Source organism: Molothrus aeneus, chromosome 1, assembly GCF_037042795.1.
Source record: "Molothrus aeneus isolate 106 chromosome 1, BPBGC_Maene_1.0, whole genome shotgun sequence".
In the NCBI taxonomy this organism is placed as follows: Eukaryota; Metazoa; Chordata; class Aves; order Passeriformes; family Icteridae; genus Molothrus; species Molothrus aeneus.
Window position 1 is genome coordinate 64,309,878 of NC_089646.1, and position 24,384 is coordinate 64,334,261.

The 24,384-nt window shown below is 41.9% G+C and overlaps 1 protein-coding gene across 4 annotated transcripts in view; it reads right to left on the reverse strand.

Annotated features, from left to right (window-relative positions):
• Nucleotides 1-24,384, reverse strand: part of ATXN1 (ataxin 1) — a 215,886-nt gene that overhangs the window by 65,110 nt on the left and 126,392 nt on the right. For all 4 annotated transcript variants that reach the window (XM_066545207.1, XM_066545181.1, XM_066545198.1 and 1 more), the window contains one exon: nucleotides 19,532-19,655. The gene's annotated coding sequence lies outside the window, so the exon portion shown is untranslated. The remainder of the gene's footprint in view (nucleotides 1-19,531; nucleotides 19,656-24,384) is intronic.

Below are 24,384 nucleotides of genomic sequence, written 5' to 3' on the forward strand. Positions count from 1 at the left end.
GCTTGCTTCTATTTTATAACAGACCCTCATCCAATGAATGAAAAAAATCCCACTCAGGGTAAAAGGCCTCAGAAAAGAAAAAAGATACATGTCAGTAACTGACGCAGGGAATTGCCAAAATCTCACCTCTTATTTTAGATGCAATGTGCAACAACATATTTTTTCCTTGCAGTGAACTTTGAAGTACCCTTTGAAGGATATCTGCCTGAGAGAAGCAGCTAGCTGTTCCACCTGTCTTCATTTCTGGATGTACAAATGCCAAGCCTGAAAGGTCACCATTTGGACAATCATAACAACTGATTATCCTTGTCTAAGTTGGCCTTTTTATTTATATTCTATATGCTTAACCTCACTGAACAACTGTACTGGTCAGACTATATTATCATATTAATCAACATGCTATCATCATGTTAACTAAAACAAATTTAAATATTTTACAGTATTTCATCAGCAGTAGGGAGAATGGGAGCTTTTCTGAGTTGGGCCTGAAAATTAAATACTCAGAGTACTAGCCAGTACTAAGTACACAAAGGAGTGAAAAATGAATTGCTGAGAAAGGGAATGGTGCCTTCAGGAGTCATTAGAAGACTATCAGAATTAGGAGAATATTAGCATTAGAAGAGCATCTCCTCCTCTGGCTCTTTGGCAGTGTTTTAGAAACAAGCCTTCCATACTGTATGCTCTTAGGGTTTGCTGGGGCTAAAGGGCACCACACAAAAGTCAGCATGGTCTAACTTTCAAGAAGCCTCAGAGGCCCCTCAGCTCAGGGGCAGGGGAGATGTCAGCAAGCACAATCTCCTCACACACTCCCCAGTCTTCCTCACACCCCAAAAAGAGCTGAGATGAGCCCACACAAGCAAAGAAAAAATAGAAACATCAGAAAAACATTCACTTGAGTGGACTGTCCTATCAGCCTTATTTTAGGTCTGCATTCCAGCTGGGGTGAAAGCAAGCACACTCACCTTTCAGGCTGCTGCTTCTCCACAGCTAACTTGTGTCTCTGTGCCCAAACACTACAAAGACCCTGGAGCAAATTTAAACCAAACTCACACACTGGTGCAGCAGATGGAGTTAAAGTCTTCTCCAGAACTGCAGGAGCCTATTTCAAAATGTGAGTTTGGTTAATGAGTCTTCTGCTAACCTTCTACTTTCCTCTGCTTCTCTTTCTGCTGAAGTTCATTGGAGTTGTTTCAGGGTTCAATTAAATATGTCAAGCTTTTTACATGCAGCTGCAACCTTGCAGCACAAAGTGACACGGAGGCAGATGAAAGAAAAAGACTCTCTGGTTTAGCCACACACAAATTCAGTGTATTTTGCATATCACTCCTGAAACAAACTATCAGCCCACACCAAAAAGACTTCTGTCTGGGAAGAAAGTGACATTTGAGTCACCTTTGTTTTTCTCATTAGATATGAAGACATCAAACATTCCCCTCCTGTCTAATGGCTCCTTTTTTTGCTTCTATCTTATGAACAGGGCACTTATTTCTGTGGTCCTTTAGAGCACTGCCTGCTTGACTCAGCACTGTGACATCTTGTGGTGTGTGTAGATTGTCCCACCCTGATGAAGTGTGCAAGGTGCCCCCCGTGGCTGAGCTGCCATCCTGGCAGGTGCTGCACCACTCTAGCTGTTAATACCAGAAGGGTACATAAGGAACAGGTCTGTGAAAAGCTGCTCCTGCCGCCAGCAGAAAGCACCAGCTCTGCTTGCTGCTACCCATCCCCCTTCACACTGCCACATTCTGCTGAAGAAGAGGCTTCTGAACTCTCTCGACTTTTGCCCTGCAGGCTACACAGTGCCTTTGCCAGAGCTGCGAGTGAGACACCTTTGGTTAGATTATGCAGCGAGACAAACGTCTTGGAAGGGGGAATTTAGTCCTTTTAGCCTTTTACTCCTATTACTGGCTGGTTCTGTTCTTTTTAATTCCCAAAATAACAACAACATCTATTGTTTGACAACAGGCCTTTATCAGGTTAAAAAAAAAAATCAAATTAACCTGCTTACTTCAAAGCCATGCTCTCTTAATTTTAGCTGGCACATCATGAAAAAAATGGTCTAGAACTAACCTCAAACAGTCATCTGGAGAAAAACAACATATTTTCCCATGTCATCACCACTATAGCACATACTAACCACAACTATTCAGCCTGTCAATTTTCAGTTTATATTATGATAACTTTACCTAAAAGCATTTCATGGTTCAAAAACAGTAAGCGCAATGCCAAGGAAACATTTGCTGAACTGACGAGCGTGGCAACACTGGTGTGAGGAATATGCTTTCTGCAAAATGGGAAGCAGAGTAAAAAAGAGATTTCACTGGGAACAACGGACTTTTCAGAAATTCCCCTAAACAGTGCTTCAGGTTGGCTTAATTCCATAACCTAGCTTTAGTTTGGTCCTCAGGGGTGAATTTCCCATAAAAATCTCCAAGAACTGTGATGAATGGGAAAAGGAATACATGAATCTCTTTCACTTGCACTGGTATTTCCACTGCCACACAGAGGAAGGTTTTTCACATCTACTGAGCATTTAAGAGAGGTAAGAAAATACAGGTTTATGTGAGTCTGGACAGGGGACTATGTGAAAGGCACAAAACCAATGCATTTTAGAAGGACTTTTGGCTGTGCTATCCCCATAATTCACAAGGAAATAAGCACCACACAGTCTTCGGTTACTTTCCTCACTTTATGGAGGACAAAGCAAATCTCTCATAAATGAATCAGTGTGGTTCAAATTCTACATTAAACCCCTCAGCTTTGACAATCATATGCCCACACTCAGGCTTCAGAAACATTCTCATGTTACAGCACTGCCGGTGCACTCCAGAAGCAAATGAGAAGTTGCTGCATAACTTCCCAGTGATCCAGAGCAAGGAGAGGATTGTTGAAACAGCAAGAACTGAAACTGTATGCTTAGGTAGGGACAGCAAACCAAGTGAAAAAACCCAAACCAAATGAAAACAAAACCCCTTGAGAAGCCTAGAAAAACACTCTGCAGGCTATGCTACTACTCTCTTCCTTTTAGTGATTTGCCCAAAGCTAGGCCATGGTGACACCATGCAGGTTTCCATAATAAATTAATTGGTAGCTTTGCTTTTGTGGGCTGCAAGAGCAGCCCAAGCCACTTTACTTTGTGACTTCCTAAGGTGCAACTTAGACACTCCAGGACAGCTTTACTCCTAGGGATCAGCAGGAATGCATTTCCCCTTCTTGGTTTTGGTGGGAGACACACTGAAGGTGAGGCATTCCCCCCAAGGACAACCAATGTTGGCTGGACTGTAATTCCTTTAAAGAGCTATTGTTAAGCCAGGCATTGTTCCCTGTTCCTCACTTTTTATGGATTAGGAAGGATGCTGTTCCAGTGTGTCCTCTCTGGACAGACCTTCTGCCTAGAAAGAAGTAAGAAATAGTGAGGAAGGGGGAAAATGGGTAGAACCCTGCAAGTGAGCTTTCATTTATTTCAGAAGTGAGCGGTTATCTGTCTGCACTGCCCCACACCCAAGCCTTACGGCCTGAAACAGAAGTTTGAGCAGATCTTCCATGAACTCACGGTGAGTCTGAGATAGACCACATCCAGCGCTCAAAAACACACAGCTGAGCCTCTCCACTGCTCCTACAGCAATTCCTGTCAGTGAATGTACTGCTGATCAAGCCAGGACTGTGTGGTGCCCAGGCACTGCTGCTATTAGCTGTATCTGCCCCTCATCCCATGGAAACTTTAAGGGAGCCACTAGGTGAAAAGCAGTAACACTGCAAGTTGTGTCCACCCACTCAATAAACTAACAGCCATTTTTTATGCAAGTATTGCAGCTCAGCAGTTGTACTATGGAATCCCACAAAGTATGAGACTTCCTTAATTTAGAAAAGCTGCATACTATATCAACTACTGAAAATCTTGGTGTGCAGCAGAAAATGTTTTGAGTCAACAGTCTGAAAAGTATATTTTTGTTTGATGTTTTCAAGATGAGACTTAAGGAAATATAGTATCAGATTTTTAATCTTCTCTGTTGAATCTTTTATTATTTCCAGACTGTGCAACATGCTTTAGTTGATTTTTTAAAAAATGAAAATCAAAAAGCCATGCTTCACCATTGAGGCTTTATCATACTCACAGTACTTACATGTGTACCTAACTTTCAATCAGTCAAGCTGACTGCAATCAAAAAGACAAGAGGGTGTTAAAAAGGTAAGTGTGCCCTGAAGTGTTGTCCTGAACAAAAACTAGACACAACTATGTATGAGGTGTCTCTAAAATAGGTCTTTCATGTCTAATAAGTACAGATCACAATATATGTTGTGTATCAAAGGGTAGGTAAGAGCTACATGTCTTGAGGAAGGAAACTGATCAGAGAAGAACTAAAAGCCTCTGGGCATAAGATGTGATTGTTTTATTAGAAGGAAGATTATTATAAGCTTTGGGCAAATCACTAAAAGGAAGAGGCCAAGGATAAAGTTGAAACTTGAAAGGAATATGAGTCAGGGAAGCTGTTCCAGATGGCAGAGCCATGTGGGATGTGACTACACCATCTACTGTGGAAATAAAAAGGAAGAAATGAAAACTAAGTGTTGGAAGAGCATATAGGACTGACAGTAAAATAAGAAAGAACTGAGAGCAGTAGAAGGAAATTAAAGGCAGAGTGATGAAATGAGTCCTTCAGAAATTCTGAAGTGCAGCAACACCACTTCAATCAGCCAATACAAAAAAGGCTCAGTCACACTGCTTCAGATAAACCCAAACATCTCAGAGTTTCAGTGTCTGTCCAGAGCACATTTTCTCTGCTTTTGGGTTTGACATATCATGTGGGCAGCTTCTCAGGAGAATCTCCAAGCATGCACTGAAAGAACAGTCAATTACCAGTATATCCCCTGACTGCTGATTCCATCCCTAGTGTTATAGCCAACATCACAAGTGAGTTAGACAGAATTATGTAAGATGGTGTCTTGGGCAACTTAAGGGAATTTTTAAAATGTGAAAATCAGGCTGAATGTTATAAGACTCATTAACAAGTCCTTGAGGGAAGTGGAGGAAGGTATGAGGTCTGGACACTGGGAACTTAATAAGGCAAACACCTTAAAAATGCATTGCAGTGACCTGTCCCATCCTGTCAGGAAAACAGACATAGCATGAAGCACATAAATAGGTCTTCTGCACCTCTTGCTTCAATGCAATCAGGAGGTACACGAAAATAAAGCAAAAATAATCACAGACAAGCTAATAGACAAAGATTTGAAACAGATTCAGACACTATTTGCAGGCTGTAAATTCCCTTTGATTCAAAGATGGGATTTTCAATCAGAAGTTAGAGGCACTCTTCCTGGACTAATTAGTCAGTTCACTGTACAACAGCCCAGGCTACTATCCACTATCATCCAAAATGACTGCAAAGATAGGTGGATTTGGTGCACATTGTCTGAAACCTCCATTCTCCATGCAAACATACACGTGCACATCATGACTTCTTTTGTTTGGAGCATCCTTTTGTTACATTTATGTATTCAAATGCCCAGCCAAAATGGGCTTTGACTACTAAAGCCACAGCAGTAATAGTAAGTTCAATTCAAGAGATTCTTATTAAAATGGCAAAGAAGTATGTTACATTTAAATAACCCCTGAAAATTATTTCAGAGACACGTCTGATCTTGACTTTCTTTACTGAAAGCATAACCTTAAGTCCATCAAGTCAATAAAAAGACTTGGAGACTTGAAAGCTGACTTTAGGCTACAGTTATTTTTCCATGACTAATGTTTTTCCAATCATGTTCCTTCCTGATCATGGCTTCTCCATTTCAAAGCAACTGAACTCCTGACCTATCTAAACTAACACTGTTGAAAACAACTGATCTGAATGAAAGTAGCTTAAGAGTCTTGGTCTTCCTATAACTGCCTTTGTAGAAGCCACAGAGCCTGTGGTCAGTTGGCTACTTTCTTACCTGTCCCCTCTTCCCAGTGAAAGGATGCTTCTGCAAACATTCCCTATTTAAAAAAAAAACCAAAAACAAAATACCAACAATCTGGAAATCTCTCTTGCAAAGGATAAACTTGTTCTTCCAGGACACAAGATTAATCTGATTGCTTTAAACTCCCCTGGCTTTATCTGGGTGCGTAAATGAGACATCTAACTGCTACAGCCATGTATGTCAGCCTGCCAGACACAAAGCAGAGCTAAAAACCAGCCTGCAACTCTTGCATATCTTTCACACTTATTCTTTCAGCCTTGAGGATGTTTTCTTGGTTAGTCAACTTTAAATCCATCTATTGTATATACAGTATTATTTAAAAACATCACTCAAGCGTACAAAATAAACATGTGCCCCACAGAGTTACAAAACGAGAGAATAAATTTGCATCCCTGTGAATCTTCTTCTGCCATGTAGCTGCCTCCAATGTACAGAACAATACAAAACCAGAGTTCTGTGCCAAGTTAGTGAGAGGCCTTGTGCAGAAAAAGGCACGTGTTCTAGAGGCACAAACAGCACTGTGCAAGGGAGAAAGTCACCAGTTGCTGAAAACAGGGCCTGCCAGACATTAAATGTGTATATTGATGACATAGAGAGAATATTTTCATGAGAACAGGAAGGCTCTTGCACTTGGTATACCTGGGGAGAAGCCGCACAGTTACAAGGAAAGAGGGCAGCTCTCAATTGCATTCACTGCAGAAGCTAAATGTGAGCAGCATAAAGGGGACAGAGCACAAGAGCTTTGCCAAAGGTTCCAAAAGAATCCGGAAAGATTCAGCGCTCCTTGTGGCAGAGGAACCCAGCATTGTACAGAAGAGTGAAAACATCCCAGCAACATGAGAAAGTCATGTTTCAAGCAGCCAGAAACAAAAACACCTCCAGGATTTTGAATGGCAAATTCAGCCAGAGCCCTTCTAACAACAAATCCCAATGAACAGAGAGTAGGATTTGTGCTTTGCCTTCCCTCTGAATTTATCAATCTCTGCACCATCTTTGCTCTGGTGTCCTTCAATAGCCCAGCCTTGCTCCCCATCCTGCCATGCTGGCCTGGCACGTGGGCAAGGTGGCTCAGGTCCTGTGGATGCAGAGGTGGGACTCACTGCTGGCCACCACCAAGGAGCGCTACCAAGGGCAGAGCTTGGCTGTCTCTTTCCTCTCAGTGTCAACAGTAGCTCATGCCTCTCACCTCAGCTGCCTGCTGAATTTAACTACAACAACAAAAATAATTGTAGGAATTTAATTGTCTTTGAGACTTTTGCTTCCTGTAGGATTTGGTGGGAATTAGCCAAGACAGTGTTATGGGGAGGGGAGGGGGGAAATGGGGGTGGGCAATCAAACAGACAGGCATCATCGCCACCATGCACACCTCATGTCCTTGGAATCCAAACTAAAAACACCCAGGCTCTTGAGCAGAAATACTCATGAAAACATTTCATAATGCTTTACCAAGGAGTGATATCAGTATAATTATCTGCATTTTATGGCTGCAGCACTGACTGGTCATGACATGCCTCAAGTCACCCATCAGATAACTAACTATTCCTTCTGGTTCTGCCACTGTGTCTCCTGACTGCAAGTCAGTGCCTTACCAGCGGAGTCATCCCAAACCACAGGTTGCACAGGAGGAAAGGGCTGCTGGAGTTAATATATTAGTATCTAAACACCAGCTATTCCATTTGCAGACAGGACAGAGGAAAAAAAATTATAAAGATAAGATAAAAACCATGAAATGCAATTCTCTGTCCAAAAGGCAAGACTGGCCTTTAACAGGTTCAGTGCACTTAAATTGTAAATGCATTTAATGAAAAGGTAACATAAGACAAAACTGTGTGCTTAAATTAAGAACAAAAGGAGTATCTCAAAGAAGACTGAACAAGAGAGAAGATAGGATTTGAAACTCCAGCTTTCTGATCGGGTGTCTTTTCAAAACCTGGAGCCCCCACTCTTAAAAAACCCATCATGTTTCCTCTGCTCTTCAAATCCAGCCATGCTTAGCACTATTAAACCAAACTTTACCAAAGCTGAATTTCTACCATTTCCTTTGTTCCCTTTGCATGTAAAAGAATAGAATAACTGGCAGTTGCTCAAGAATAATTTAAGTCATTCCCTATTTATTAAAAAAAGTCTCTTATTTTATCCCTTAGGTTTCAAATTCTTCATATCAGAATTAATTCTTACAAAGGGAAGAATCTTCCTATCACTGTAAGATGAATCTAAAAACAATTAGAAAATAAGAAGACAGGAATTATTGAACTAACTTTTTATCGCAAGAAGTGATATGAAAGTGCAGCATGAATAGTTGGTTTATTTCTCTAATTGCATATCTTTCTCTGTATCTCCTCCTTTCTTACTGTTTTCAGGTAAAGATCAAGGATACAATTTCTTCCCTATTCCACCATAAAACTGGAGTCAAGTAAAGCCCAGCAAGTCTTGATCTCTGCCATCAGTCTCCTACCTGTTGTCACCCTGTCTGACATCCATGGCCAGGAAATGCCTCAAACTGTATTCCATAAACTGTCCAACACTGCTGCTATGACTTGTCTTAAGACTGATGGTCCTCATAGGCAATTCCATTTCTAGTGACAACCACTGTGTGAGACGAAAGGCTTTGCAGTGTTTGTTTTGAGTTGCTAAATTGCTACCACTACAAGTTACTGCATATTAATGCAGTGTCAAAAGAAGTACCATGTTGTGATGTCAGGACACAGCCTTGCCCTCATTTTGTAACCTCCTCTATTGGGCATCAAATTATACTTCCTGGACCACCTTTGAACTGGATTAAAATAAATCAAGTGAAAGGACGCTGTAAGAAAGGAAAGACTTAAGAACACATGGGAACAGTTCCCCAAAAGAATGTTCCTCTCACTCTGCTACAAACATGTCCATATCCATTCTGATCAGGCCGGTAGGCTGGGTTAGAGCCACATGTAGCATCTTGGAGGGTCACACACTGTTTAGATATAGCAGTGGTCTGACTAAGAGCCATGAGAAAGCCTCCTACAGTCTCTGTTCCAGTAAGATGGTTTACAGACAAACAATCATCAATCTGCAACTCCTCATCCCCCACACCATCTTCGCCAAAACAGAAATGGAAAGTACAGAAAAACCCCCATAAGAACCAAGAAGAGGCACTTTAGTATGACAAATCTTTTCTAAACCAAATCACTCGGGTTTTCCAACACAATACAGTCACTGAGACCAAACCCATCTGAGTGTAATTTCAGTTTCAGCTACACTGATAATGCCAGCTTTGCACAACTACAATCAAAGTTTATTGTGCTCTTTCCAACATTTTGAAGTCCTGAAGGAACATGTAAATAGAAATGCCTTCATTGAGCGTAAGTACATTGTCATAAGCCTTAAAATGCCAATCATAATTTAATTAAGGACCATTTATCCTACTTCCAATTGCTTTCCCAAAGAAGCAATCACCAGTGCTTTACATGTTACCTTTAGCACTGGTCTCATCAGACAAGAGGGCTTGTGTTGGCATGGTGGTTTCCCTCTTTGACCAAGGATAAACACCATTCCTTACTGCTTCAAGGCTCCAGCCCTGACATGCCAGACAGCCTTAAAAGCATGCAGAAGTTAACAAGCAGGCTCAGGACTCAAGCTTGTAAGAGAAAAAACAGCTACTTCTTTGCAATGGGGGCCATGGGGTGCAAACAGTGGCATTCGTCCCCTGCCACTGGTAGTGCAGTGCTCTTTCTCCTGCTGCTTCCCACTTCAAATTTCAGTGCAGTCATTTCAGTGAACAAAGCTCTTCCTGCTCCTTCAAACCATTTTTATGCATTTAATTGGTGCAGATCTGGGAGCAAAATGAAAACTGCCAGTGCCAACCTGACCAAGGAGCAGCAGTAAATCTGGAATTCTGATTGAGCTGTCCTGTTATGATGCTCCTGGCAAGCTCTTACTAGGCAGCTCGACTGAAACCAGTAACTAAGTCATGATTTAAAACTGGTGAAATACCTGCGCTGCAGTGAAAAATTAGGTACACACTGATTTTGTGTGTGGTTTATACAAAACAGACTTGCACTAGAAAATGTGGAGTACAGCTCATTCCGAATCTACTCTGTCTTATACATGCGCCAGGGGGGGCAGAGCCAGCACACATCCGTTTGCAGGAACAAAACACATCCCTGTAGTACTAGACACACTGAGCCAGTGTTTACACACTGATCTGCTAATAAGGAGACTTGGGAATTCCAGAACACGAGATTTATATTTATTGCTATTTTACATTGCCACAGAATGTGCCAAGTTTGGGCACTTTAAATGATGAGGGCTGCTATTGCAAATTCCCTTATCAGTCTTTCACACTACTGCATTACTGAAGCATTCTGATAAGAATGTCTGAAATGTCTGCTATGTTTTAAAACAGCAAACTCTTCCTTTTCAGCTCTGACCCAGCCATTTCAGTCAACAAAGCTCTTTCTAGTTTTTCAAAACACTTTCTACTCACTTAATGATTGAGATCATACTGACTGTCTTAGAAACTGCAACTCCCCAAAATAATCCAGCACAGCTATTTATTTGTGGCTTGATGTGGTATTTTGAGGACTACTATTTCACAAGATGGAATAAAACATGAACATCCATCTTTTGACGAGATCCAAGCTCTGATCACACTTCAGAACATCACACACAGAACATTAACGCACCTTTTAAATGAAGTAAATCAGGAAACTGTGCAACTAAAAGGACCAACTTGCCAAACCCAGCATATGTTTTTGCACTTGCTTTTCCATTCCCAGGCTCACTCAGATCAATGTATATATAGATAGGCATACGTGTATGTATGTATACATACGCATTTGTTCTCAACCGCATCTCCCAGGAAAGTGCCAGTCAGAGGAAGAACAGTCAGGGAGTAAAAAGCCACTTCTACTATAATGAGTGAAAACAGTTTTATTTCTAGTCATCTTGGGATTGTCAAGGTCTTCTTTGATAGTTTCTTCTAAAACCTGTCTTCTGTAAGTCTTTGAAAAAATATTTGATAGAAAACTTAGCTGGAATTGAATATTAAAATACTAAATTATGAAAGTCACCTATCCCTGCACTCATTTCATTCTGCAAGAACCCCACCTGGGAAGGAAGAAGGGAGAGGTGGAGTGGGAAAAGAACAGCTAATTAGCAAGGTTTCATGATCTAATTCAACATGCCAGCCCATTTGCCTGTCAATCCTGCACATGCAAACAGGATGGAAAGTCTAAGTTTTTCACACTATTATTCCTCAGTTTCACCATTTCTGGTTGTCTGCCTTGGTACTTCTGTCCCCTCACACAATGCCCCCAACTCCCTCAGGCTCCAGAGCACCACCTCTAGAACCAGGAAAGTCATTCACATGCAACAGAATGAACGGGACCGAAGACACCCAGCAGGATGTAATTTTTCTGAGAGCAACGACACTATAGGCTATGAGCAGCTCAAGATAGTCCCTACCACGTAGTACCTCCACTGCAGTCCCAGCAAGCCACCCAAGGCTGAGTGATGCTTGACAGCCTGTACAGTAAAACTGCAGGCAGTACCTGTGCTGGCTGCACAGCCACTGGCACAGACTGTACAGACACACTTGTTGGACTCTCACCAGCAGCACCCTGCTCAGTCTAATTAGCATAACCAGAGAATATGTAAGGAGAGAAGCAGGGCTAATTAGCCAGAGCAAAGCACCTTGTCAGCTTGGGAATCTCTGCAGAGGGCTTGGATGCACAAATAGATGTACCCATCGTGACTGAGCCTTCCTTACTCCCTGCAGTCAGCAGGTATTTCATTATGCCCAAGAACTACTTACTGCTGAAGCAACGTGTCTTGTCATGTGAGAGCAGAGTGGGGTGATTCCTCAGTTCTTAAAGCTGCTTTTTTGAAGCAAAGAACTGCAGGGATTTTATATATCAATGTATGATGCTTTCTCCCATTGCGTGTGCTTAGACAGATACTCAACAGCCTTCCTTTGCATGATCTTTTTTGAGGGAAGAGGATCCTCTTATGGTTGCTGTGTATTTGTTTATTTCTATTTCCTTGTATAGCATTCTAGGTAGTTGAAAAGGAGAGGAAGAACACAATGCTGAGAATAGTTTCACTACTTCACTGTACCTTCCCTATCTCAAAATACTCTCCAGATGGAAAGAGTTTATTTGGAAGTAGGCAAGCAGAAGGCTGACTGAAGAAAAGTGATAATTACATTAGAATAATAACAACAAGAAAACCCGGAGCTAATGAAGCCTGACAGCTTCATTTAATTTAAGAAGAGACTTCACCCTATAATGAAGACATATAAAGCTCTACAGCCCTTTCTACGGATGCCATGAGCAGCAGCAGGACTGCTTACTAAGCCAAATCCCTTCAGCTGAACTGGTTTGACTGGTCAATGATAACAAGAAGGAAGTGCTTGTACTTATATCTCCTTGACGGCTCTGCAGGCTATCCCTCAGGTTGAATAAAGATAGTTATATAAATGTTTTAATGGTTCTGGTAAAAGTAAAAAGGATCCTGGTGATTTGCACTGGGGAATTAACGGACATGTCTTAACACAGAAATATGTTACGAGGACCTTCCCACTTCAAAAGGCAGCAGTACATGACTGAGTGACTAAGAAACATAATTTTGTCTCTTTTCCCTGTAAGAATCTGACTTTTTAACAAAGTCGCTTGCAGAGCACAGCTTTACAAAAAAACCAACAACAAAAACAACAAACAAAAAAATACTCCCTTCAAACAATGTCAAATAGGCCAAAACATTTTAACTGTGAATATGAAAAGTGTCAGTTCCTCTAGTGCTCTTCCTGTTGCTCCACCCTGAGTGTCAAACTCCTTTTTACTTCACCAGAGGTTCATGTTACCTGAAATTTCTTTTTGTCACCTATTTGCATCAGAAATGATGAATCGAGCTGTTGAGAAGTCAAATTTTATCTGCCAGAGACACAAATTCCTGGGAGCTGAAGGCTTAAAGCACAATTTGCCCACTGCTTCCATTAAAGGCATTTCTGTTGCAAGGAATCTCCACAGCTCTGTTTACAAAGGTACACCTGTCTGGGAAGCCGACCCACATTTTGCCCAGCTTCTTTCAACTGACACAGCTTTTGTAATGTTTTAGCAGGATTCATTGCAGTCCAAATGTTGGAAGTGAGACAAAAGTTGCCTTGCACAGAAAACCACAAATAATGTTCCTCCCCTCATCTCATGCAGCCCTCACTCCCCAAACAGATTTCTTCTATTACTAGTGCAATAACTTGGTAATAAGTTGCACTACTGCAATAAACTTTATGTGCCATTGTAGGGAGGGTTTTTCTTTTATTTAAAGAGCTGCCAAGAAAACTCATTAGAAATAAATAAAAAACAGCACCTCCGGTTTGCTTAATCTGTCTCTAGTTCTGACACCTCAACAGGAAAAGAAGCTAAAGGCAATCTGTCAACTTGCTTATCTTCTTCCTCTTGACCTTTGTGCCATCAGGTGCCTCTGAAACATTCATCAGTGTCTGTAGCTGGAAGCAGCTAAGCTGATTAACAACAAGAAACATAAAACTCACTAAGAAGGAAACCTGATAACATCAATACACCCAGTTTGAATAAAAGTATCTGATACTCCTTCCCAAAATATGCATCCATGGTCAACATGCCTAGCAGGCTGCAAACAAACCTGAAATAAATATGAATGAACAAGTTGTTCAGAATAATATTCTGCTAGAAAGGGCTTATGATTCCTCTTAACTAACCTACCACTATCAGCAGCCTTTCCTTTTGAATGCATGCTCCAAAGAGAAAATGGGAAAAAAACCTCCTCTCTAGGAGAGCTTAATTTATATTCTCTTCTTGCTGCTGCTGCTGCTGCCACAAACATTATCAGCTTTGAGAGAAGCACTGGCAGGTTATGAGATACTGTTAGGGTCACCATGGGCGCAGCAAACCAGCTCCCAAGCAATGCTAACCATCACAGCAGCACGAGAAAGCAGCAGTGAAACACAAGAAGCGTAAGAAAAGTGGAAAGAAATTCTCACAGGCATGAGACACCTGTGTTTTGATCAGCTGCACCCCAGAAACAACCTGCAAATAGCAGGGCAGCTTTCATGCCATGCTATAAACCTGCGAAGGCTGGGCTTGGTTCCCAGTGCTTCTTCTTGGTTTCACTGGAAGTCTCTTGGACCAAGCAGAGTTGCCAACAAGGATCAGAAATTTCTCCAGCTGGCACCACCAAATTAAAGATAAGAAACCAAAAGCTACAGTGCTGAACTACAGGAGATGCTTTTTGTGGTCTCATGGACTACACTGGTACTGTGATCATTAAAGACATAATTCACCTGCCTGCCTTGCTGCATTTACTCACTCCAATGCACTGTGCACTAGGACTGCCTGGACTTCTCTAATGCCAAATCATGAAACAAAGCTGACAGAAAAAAGCTGGGGCAGCAGTTAAAGTGACTGCCAAAGAGAAATCTGTTTGCTCAGGCAAAAGCTGTTCTCAGTCCAAACATGGGAGTCATAATCTTACAGCCATTTGCTTGGAAGACAATGAAGGGAAGGCAGAACAGACTGGGAAACTACAGCTTGCCACAGTAGAGAAGAGAACAATCTTTGTGCCCAGATTTCTTTGCTCTGCAGGGTAAGTTTTACAAAGCTGACAACCAGTAGCAACATGTAGTGGCCTCAGGCATCATGCCTGCCTATCAAAGACTTGGATTTTAGCCCTGGAGAAATTTCAGCTTCTCACTTCTCTGGAACCTATACTGGACCAGAAGAAAGCGAGAGAGTAATGAATGACCTAACTAAAAATTATTTTAATATATGGTTTGCATACTATAAACCATAAACTTAGGATTGCAGGGAGAACTGGGAGGAGATACAGAGAAAGGAAACATCATGTAACACCATCACCACAGAAGATAAAAGACAACCAGCTGGGGCTGCTACAACAGCAAAGTCATCTACTGGAGTGGTAGGGGCTAGCACACTGAATGGAAAGTATGGGTCCAGCAGATAAGCCCTGGAGACAAAAGAGGAAGCTCAGCAGTTCAGGCTGGAAAAGACAGTGAGGAAAAGGTGGCTAAGGAAATCATTGAAGAGTCAGCCAGCAGGAATGTGGAAAAGATAAAGGTAAATCCAAGGAAGCTGCACAGATGTGAATAAAAAAAGGTATTTGGTCTTCTGGAGCACTGGTGGCTTACAGCTTCATCACTGCACCTCCTTCTGCAGGACTTGAAGCCACCCTGGCCACCTCTCTGCTGGGTGGCAGGTGCAAGCAGGCACAGCCCAGCTCTCGCCTGCTGTCCCTAGGTGTCCATACACTGATCACACAGGGAATCCCCCAACAACAAAACAGCTCAGCTGCTGCCAGCTGCCAAAGCCAGTTTGCCACCCATGCAGTCTGAGGATGGCTGTGGCTTCAAGGCCAACAGAGGGGGTGAGCTGACCTGATGCATAGAAACACCCACCGCCACCACTCACTTTGCATCTGCATAGGCACACTTGCTCTGCAGGATTTCTGCAGCATCCATTTTAATCCAATGTTCAACAGCTAAAGTAAACTGCCAAACTGAAGGCCCAGAGTTATGGTCAGAGACTTTTTTCTGAAGCCCCACAAGAGACTCAAACTGTTTCAGCTTCCTCTCCCAAACGACAGCCTTGAGCTGTTCTCGCCTGGCTGCCGGAAGCCTGTGATGTGAAATAAAAGCCAGGAAATATGACTTTCTGAATAAACATTTATTTGGTGAGAAATACTTCTGATTTTTTGGCAGAGAAATGGTAGAAACCTGAAGCCCTATGTATAGCATGCCTGCAGAGAGCAATTTCTATTTAAAGGGAAGCTGCAGCTGTCTGTAGCTCTTAATGAAGAATAATGCCTAGGAATAAATTACTGCTGTTTCTGAGAGACATTTCTCAAATTAAAGTGATTCTTCCCTTTTTCCCTCTCACTATAAATACCAAGTGGCATGTACTGGGCTGTTGTTTGGAAGAACGGACACATGCAGCTCTGCTCTTTTCTCAGCAGCCTGGTAATTTCCATAGAAAACCATGGGGTGATTTAGCACATGGATACCAAAGTGACGCAAAAGCAGAGACATCCAGAATCATTAAGTCCACGTGTGTCAAAGCTTCCCATAGCTCTTCCAAGGTGTGTACAGCTCAGAACAGAAACCAGGCATCACTTCCAACCATGCCACAAACCCGGTGTGGAGGCTTCAGGCGTGGGAGATGCCACTCACAGAAAACCGCCATGAAAGGCTCGCTGACCTTCCATTCCCATCACTTGCACAAGCCTCCTCCTCCCTGAGGGGCTGCTGCAGCAGCAGGATGGGGAGGCAGAGAAGGTGATGCTCTGGGGAGAGGGTGTGCCTGGGCTGCAGCCAGCCTGGCCAGGCAGCTCAGGAAGCAGCACTGACATCAGCTCCAGGAGCTGTTGCTCCCAGACCCGTCGCAGCTCCACGTGCCAGGAAAAACAGCCGGCAGCCAGGGGGGGAGTACATGGGAGACAGGACCCAGGGTAAAGGAAGCAAGGAGGGCCAAGGAACAGAAAAAGAAGGCAGCAGCTCAAAAATGGGATGGAACTGGGGCTAAGCCATGCGCCACCATGGTCCCCCGGGACCCTCTTCAGTCAGCCCTTACTGCAGCAGGTTCCGCACTGAAGGCAGGGCATAGAAAGCCTCTCTGGGCTAGAAGTGGGGATGTTTACTATCCTACCATCTGCAGTTTGCTCAAAATAACAGTTATAGATATGAGATCAACTGAACACGTTTCTGTTATTGACACATACTGGATTTAGAGATTTATTTTCCATTTCCCACAAACTGTGCCAGAGGTTTTCGCATAAGCACAGAAAAAAAAATAATGTGAAGAAATGCCTGCAAGTGAGGAACATGAAGAGTTTATTCATTGCTCCTGTTAGAATGTGTTTGTGTGGCTAGCACTCCAAAAAAGCTGTGGCATATGTTTTCAGGATGGAAAAAAAACCAAACCTCAGGATACCTACATCCTACCAGAAAATGACAAAACCGTATGCTGGAATACACAAGGTACCCCCTGGCAAGAGCAAAGAAGCCTTGTCTTGCTTCTTTTTTGCCCTTACTAAAATAAACGTTCCTCCTTAATGAACCCTCCTGACATCCCTTTCTCTCTCCCCAGAAGTGGAATATGGACTTGATTTGTACAAGGACTGCTATTCCAGAAATGCATTTCATCCAAATGAAGAAAGCAGGAAAAAGGAAGCGAGAAATTTGTACTGTTTAGTAAACAGGCAGTTTCTAGGTGGATACAAGACACTGGTCTCAATTTACTGCACCCCTCCCTCCTCACACCCCCCCCTTCCTCTGAAATTTGCCTGGGTGGCAGAAGGAGGCAGCAGAAGGGAAGAGAACAGCTACCACTTGCAGTGGGAAAGGTTTGATCATTTTCCTCACATCTTAACACGATGACACCCTGTGAACAGGGAAGAGGGAGCAATATTTTTCAGTAAATTCACTGTGTGCCAGTACTTCCTTTCGGGAGAAACACTGTACCTCCTCACCTCTGGTATTCTTGTCTCCCTAAGAGGTTAAAGGAAAGAGGAGAGGAGGAGCCTAGCTGACTACCTCCTTCTTGCAGCAGTGTCCTCCGAGCAGAAGCCAGGTGACGAAATACACTCTCAAGGAACTGCTAAAAATCTCTCCATAACCTACAAATGATTCCTCAAAAGGAACCAGTCCTGGATGCCAGGGTAAGAACAACTCTCAAGAACATTTTTTCCCATCCATACCTGGTGAGAAGAGTGCTGCTTTTTCTGCACTAACCCAGGCCTCCTGAGTATAATCAGGGTTTTGGCACCACAATAGCAGAACATCACACTGTGCTTTAAAAGGGCTGATTTTAAACCATTTGGGACAGGCCAGAATGTGATGATCACACTGACAGTATCTTCAACAGATATTCCATCCCCTGCAATGGCTGATGATTGCCTCTTTCAGTTTAACTTGCTGATCTGGCACACCACATACCTTACAGGACCGAGGGGATGCTCTCCTTCGTGTGAGGTGGTGCTGCTGTTGTAATCAGTGGAGGTGATTGCAACATCTTAAACAAACATCTCCTGTTATCCCAACAGCTCTGCATGCTAGGATGGTTGTAGAATTATTATTATTATTATTATTATTATTATTATTATTATTATTATTATTATTATTATTATTATTATTATTATTATTATTATTATTATTATTATTATTTAAGGCTGTCCTCTCCTGTTCTAGGATGCCAGCATGCAAAGTAAGTTCTTGTGGTTATAAAGAAGCCTTTCAAAGAGTGAGAATAAGCTGATATGGCCATACCACAGGTACATGGACAGTGAGAAGCTCTACATCTTAGAGACCCCTTATTCATCTTAATGAGCTACTACTAACTTGGCAGCTTAGTGGTAACTAGTAAGTAACAATTCCAAATGTTGGCTTTGTTAACTATTTCACTGTAGATCAAAGCAGGTGGGAACGGCAAGAGATGATAAAAAATTTTTCAGTGTCTTCTCTAGTATTTATTTTGCAACTGGTTTTTGGGAAAGCAGCACCACTTGGATTCTGTCTCAATCTGCTTCCCAAAGCCTGAACCCAAAGGGAAAAGCAGAACAAAGGAGGGCATCCAACTCGGAGGGAGCTAGAAGGCATGCCAGAAAATATATTTATATTTACTACATTAATGGAAAGTGCACAAACTACTTTGCTCCAACAACTGGAAGAATCTGCAACTTGTTTTATCACTGCTAACATCTTGAAGGACTACTGGGCATAAGAATTAAATACTAACATAAGAATTAAAAACTAACTTGCCTAACTTGGAAATCCCCATGGTTCTTTCTTAAGAAAAAAATAAGGATTATTCTAAAACCTGGCAGGCAGAGAACTCTCGTTTTCCTCTTTTTGTGAGAATGTTTACATTTGATCTGCATGTTTCCCCATTTCAACCCAGAAAAGCAGTGGGCTTCAAGAAAAAAACAATAAACATAAAAATATTCATGCTTTCTCTTTAGCCATCCCTCATGGGAACATTTTCATTAATACCATAGCTGAATCAAGGTCTCAGTTGAGTGACTGTATTTCCCTTAGAAAGGGAACTTCTGAGAGGAGCATTTGTACTGGAAATACTTAAACTAATATACAAAACTGACCATCAGGAGTTTGGAATACCAGAAATAACTACAGAAGTAACTACATTTGCATTCCTCTAATTTGAAAGTGGTCAAATAACTTCAACCGTTGTGCAAGCATGCATAAAACTCCTGAATCTGACCTGTAGATTCATGGACTGTTAGCCATTGTATTTTTCATTCTTGTTAGGCTACACAGTCACATGGCCTTCCAATGCAGGCTCACACATTTAACTAAAAAGCAATAGCAGTATGACAAATAACTGTAGCACAGTCCAAGGAAAAGAAACCCACCATCCTTCCTTAGATAATACTAGTCTTCACCTAAACCCATTAAAGAAAAAAAATAAGAGGGAGAGAAATTCAAGTCTTTGATGCTCAGTGCATCACAGGGAAGAGACCAAACACTACAGGGCAGATACTACCTCCCAAAAGACACAATTGGAAGTATTTGTTATCACTGCTAGGAACTCACAACATTCACTTTGTTCTTCTTCAGGGAATTATGGATTATCCTTTAGCATGAAGATTTTTCAGAAGCTGCTGGACTGTTCACAGGTCCTCACTGGCTTTCCTTTTTCAAATAAAGTAAGGTAGGCCTGTAAAACAAAAACAAAACCAAGTAAGAAAGGAAAGCAAGGAACAAAAAGAGGAAAATCCATAGAGCTGTTTAACAAATGAACAATTGACTCCTACATCTCCTTGAAGCAGATGCATTTTTAACGAGCTCCCAAGATGGAAATTCTGGAACAGAGTGAGTGTCTAGGATAGGAAGAGTCATTTGTCCTGTACATATTATCACAAAAAATTAAAAGCCAGTTTAGAATTGTTGAAGCAAATACACAATTAAAATAATTCTTGGATACTTCTGTTGTTGTAAAGAGAAAAAGAAAAAACTACTTGGAGTTGCTGTTTAGAAAAGTATCTGCAAACAAAATTCACAATGTGCAGAGCAATCCACACAGGAAGATTTTTGTTCTCAATGAACTCCTCCAAGAAAATGCAAACACCTCTCCATTTCCATGGTTATCTGCAATATTGTAACAGAGGAGTACTGAATCCAAAAATACACACACACACATTCTTTCTGTTCCTCAGTAGGAAGTATTTTTCATATTTCAGATTTTTAATATTGTGTGGTTCTTTCATTAATTTTTTTGGACAAAATTTAATTGTGGACCAACTCTTAATTTATTTATTTTTTTGACCTACTACACATGGTATCAGACTGTCCTCAGCCTTTTTATTGGGGTCTGAGGAAACTGCTGGGTTTCATTTTTATGTGAACCCCACACAGAATACTTAAAATTGAGTGTATATTTCCACAGGCCCCACATTGAACTTTTTTCCTTGAGCCAGGTTCCCATGGTCTCCTTGTGCTTCCCAAATTCTTAGTTTCACTTTGTCCCACCAACATTTCCTACCTCCTTAATGTAAGGCTTCTCAAACATTTCACATGTTACTTCAGGGTTTGTGCACATGGATCCCATCCTACCAGCCTTATGGTAGAATCCATGTCCTCAAATCAAAAACAAGTGCAGGACCAAACTCTACACCTTAGACAAGGCGAACTCTCTTCTCTTGTTGGAGGAAACGAGGCAATCCAGAAAATTATTCATTTGACATATCAAGCATCTGGTTTAGGACAAAATGATTCACTCTCTAGAAAGGTCTGGCTCTCTCCATAAAGTGAGTCTAGACACTGAGCTCAGATGAGACGGCTACATATGAATGCAGATGAATCTCACACTACGTGAAGGCAGGAAACAAGTCAGACAGATGGACAAGTGCAGTTCATGGGTGAAGAGCAGAGGGAAGACAGTGCAATGATAAAAAAAGTTGCTATTCAAAAGACATTTACACCTATGACTGTTTAGTTGAACATACAAAGCAACAACAACAAAACCTTCCAAAGCCCAAAGCAGTATCTGCCCAGCTGATCCAGTTTTGGTGGAAGACTCCTCTCGATTTACTGGCTCAGGCTAAGCCTTCATGGAGCAGCATCTGTAAATAGCATCCAGCTGGCTGGGACTTGGGCAGGCACCTGGCAATGATGATGACAGTGACCGCTAGTCTCAAGGCACAGGTGTCTTTGACCTCCACCTGATGGACTGTAGCAATGCAAGATACCTGTTACAAAAATCTTCCCAGTTTAAGACACAGCAGTTCCTTTGGAGCTACAACTCCTGTGTGACAAAGGCACAGCTACCTCAAGAGCCTTCAGACACCCAGGCCCTGGCTATACTTAAAAGACTTTGGTCAGCAACTTCTCTCCTCTACTAAAGTGGGACTCCACTGCTTATCTGACAGAGAAACCCACCATCAGACATGGTCTCACAAGATTTTTAACTTTAGAAAGCAGGCCAAAGAGAGAAAAATAACACAGACCTATTTAAAAAAACAAAAAACAAAAAACCCTTGAAACTTTGCTTTAAACCAAATCAATTTATTTTCAAGCCATTTATTTTTTTCTTTAAATTATGAGAATCTCACAATTAAAAAACCTCCATCTCAGCTCAAAATACTCAAACCATTTGCTTCTAAGTGTTAAAATGAAAGATTTCAGCATTTGCAAATTATTTATGGGATTTTTTTCCCCAATAATTTGGCAACCCTCAGAATTGCAATTTTTAATCCTTATCCCTTGTCATTTAGCATTCAGGGGAAAATCTTCAAATGGAGTCCAAATGACTATGAGAAAATATTTTTTTCCAACAAAAATCGATGGCTTCCAATTACTTTTAGTAAGAGCCGAGAAGTTTACTCCTTGCAAACTCCTGCTTGGATAGACCCCTGAGAGCCTCCCTAGAGAGTCAGCTGTGTGTAACCCTGGGCTGACACCCACCACACTCAGTGACTAAGTCCTTCCACTAACTTCAACAAGTGGGATTAGGATTTTGATTCTGTTCAAGTTAGCAAGGCTCTGACTGCCCAAACCAGGGCTTTGATCACTGAATCAGGAGCAAGGCTGCTTGCTAGCTATGCAGTGACCTTGCTGTCAGCCCAGCACAGGGACACAGGAACAGGCCACAAGTAGCACCTGTGCAACACAGGGCAGTGGTGGTACTCTGGGGCAGATGCCTTCTCCCTGTGCTCACATTCCACAGGAAAGATGACATGAAGCGAGGTAGCTTACACCTCAGGCAAAAAAAGGGGCAAGAGACCTTGTACTTACCACAGGGTGCCTTTGTACCATGCACACAGCCAGTTATTATGGAGCAGATTATGCACTATAAATTCACAAGCTAGTTTAATTTGCTACAACTTGCTCACTTGACCTTACCCATAGGCACTTCACTCTGTGAGAGCCAAGTCATGCCTGCTTGCAAATGTTCCCAGGCACTTTTATGCTTAAGATTTAAAGATAGCATAGCACAAAATTCAGGATGCATGGAGACATGCTGCTTCTTGAAGCACAACCCTCACCTGAAGAGCAGAGCACTCAGTCCCTAACTGGGACAATCTTTTTGCTATGCAGATCTGATGGGCTCTGATGACATACTCTTCATGGAACATGGAAAACGTAACTTGGAGGGACCAGCAGAGAAAGCTGGTTAGCAGTACAATCAGGTCTTAACCAGACTTTGTGACTGAAGTTTCCACGGGATAACAAATCATTATCACATACACGGTTACCGATCACATCTCCGCTATAAATGGGAAGCGTTACCAAGGAAGCTGTTTTTTCATGGTCCCACAGCATTACGGTTACTCAAATATCACAGCAGAGCCCTGTCTTTGAGAGCTAAAAAGGACACTGTGCTGACAGATTAGAAGTGTAATTGAGACATGAACAGATCTCAAATCAAAGAACATGGAAGTACTTCTCGGGAGTACTTTGAGACTAAAATTGGACCCCAGGGCAATCAACAAATAAGGACTGTAGTACAAGCGAGCAACTGCAAATTGGCAAAACCTGAAGACCAGAAGTTGGCTACATGCAATATCCTGTATTTATTCCAAGAAAAGGTCATGCTCTCCCATTTTGCTTTGAAGATCAGGCAGTGAGAGATTACTGCTTTACTAGTCCTTTCCTGCAGGATTTTAATTGTCATCCCTTGCTCTCTTGCATGACATAATTTGGTTTCCCTAATTCACAAATCAGCATAAGCTAATAAAACTGTTTAAGAGACGGCAGCCTTGTGCCCAAGTTGTTTCGTTGTTCGCTATTATCCCTCAACTAATCCTTCAACTCAAATAAAACCGTAATTCATTTCCTGCTTTATTCTCCCTCTACATGAAATAGTTTCAGACAGGTTCAATCCTGCTTCACTGCAAATGGGAAAGGCGAGGTTTTATCTTCCTGGAGCGTGCATGATTTCAATTACCTAATGTGTGTATCATCTATCATGTCAGGAAAGAACTTCGAAATTATTTTCAACAGGTTTAGCTGACTTTACACAATGAGAAAAGATTTTAATGGAAATAAATTTGAAAAAAAGAAAAAAAAATTAAAAAAACAGAAACCACAAACCAACCAAGAATTTACTATCTTTTAAGTTTCAAGTTAATAAAAGCTTCTCTAAACCAGCCATTCCAAACTTTGCCCATCTAAAAATCTTCTGACATTTTGTCTAGTGTATAAAGGCTGCTGCTGATGTTCTGCTAGTGTAAAAATTACTTGAATCCCAATTATGTCTAAAATTAATGCTATGGTGAAGCAATATCACCTTAGGGCAGAAGAGGTTTTGTTTGCATAAAACAGGCAGGCATCACTCTGATTTCTGTTTAGCATCCATTCCTCATCTGAAGCTTGATCCTCCAAGGCTTTATCATGTAAACAAACATTTCCCATGGCTTTGCATGTGGTCCACAGTGAAATGCCCAACTTCACAAGGTGTTACACCCACTTTGTGCAGGATGAATAACTGTATCTGGGTGCATGGGAACAGTAAATCAAGTTGTTAGCACTTTGTATATCCCGCGGGTCCTAAACCAGAAAAACAAGATGCAGATCACGGGGCTCAGACAAGGAAGCAATCCATCCTGCCCCACAATTTGTAACAGAGGGAAAAACATTTATGTTGCCTTCCCCAGCCCTGTGAACATGGGACATCCCAGCCCAGCACATCTTTCCTGTGTGAAAAGTATCTCCAACTTACTCAGAGGGAAAATGCAGGACAGGAACATCTACCTGAGAAGAGCACAGAGACAGGAGCAGCACATGGGGCTGAAAGGGCAAGGCTGCAGCTCCAGTGCAGGAGCCACTACTGAAGATGGCCACTGACTGCACACAGCTAACGTTAGCTGTGAGTCATCTAGAAATCAGTGTCCTGAGATTTAATCTAAAGACCATTATTCATCACTGCTTCACCCACAGCACATATT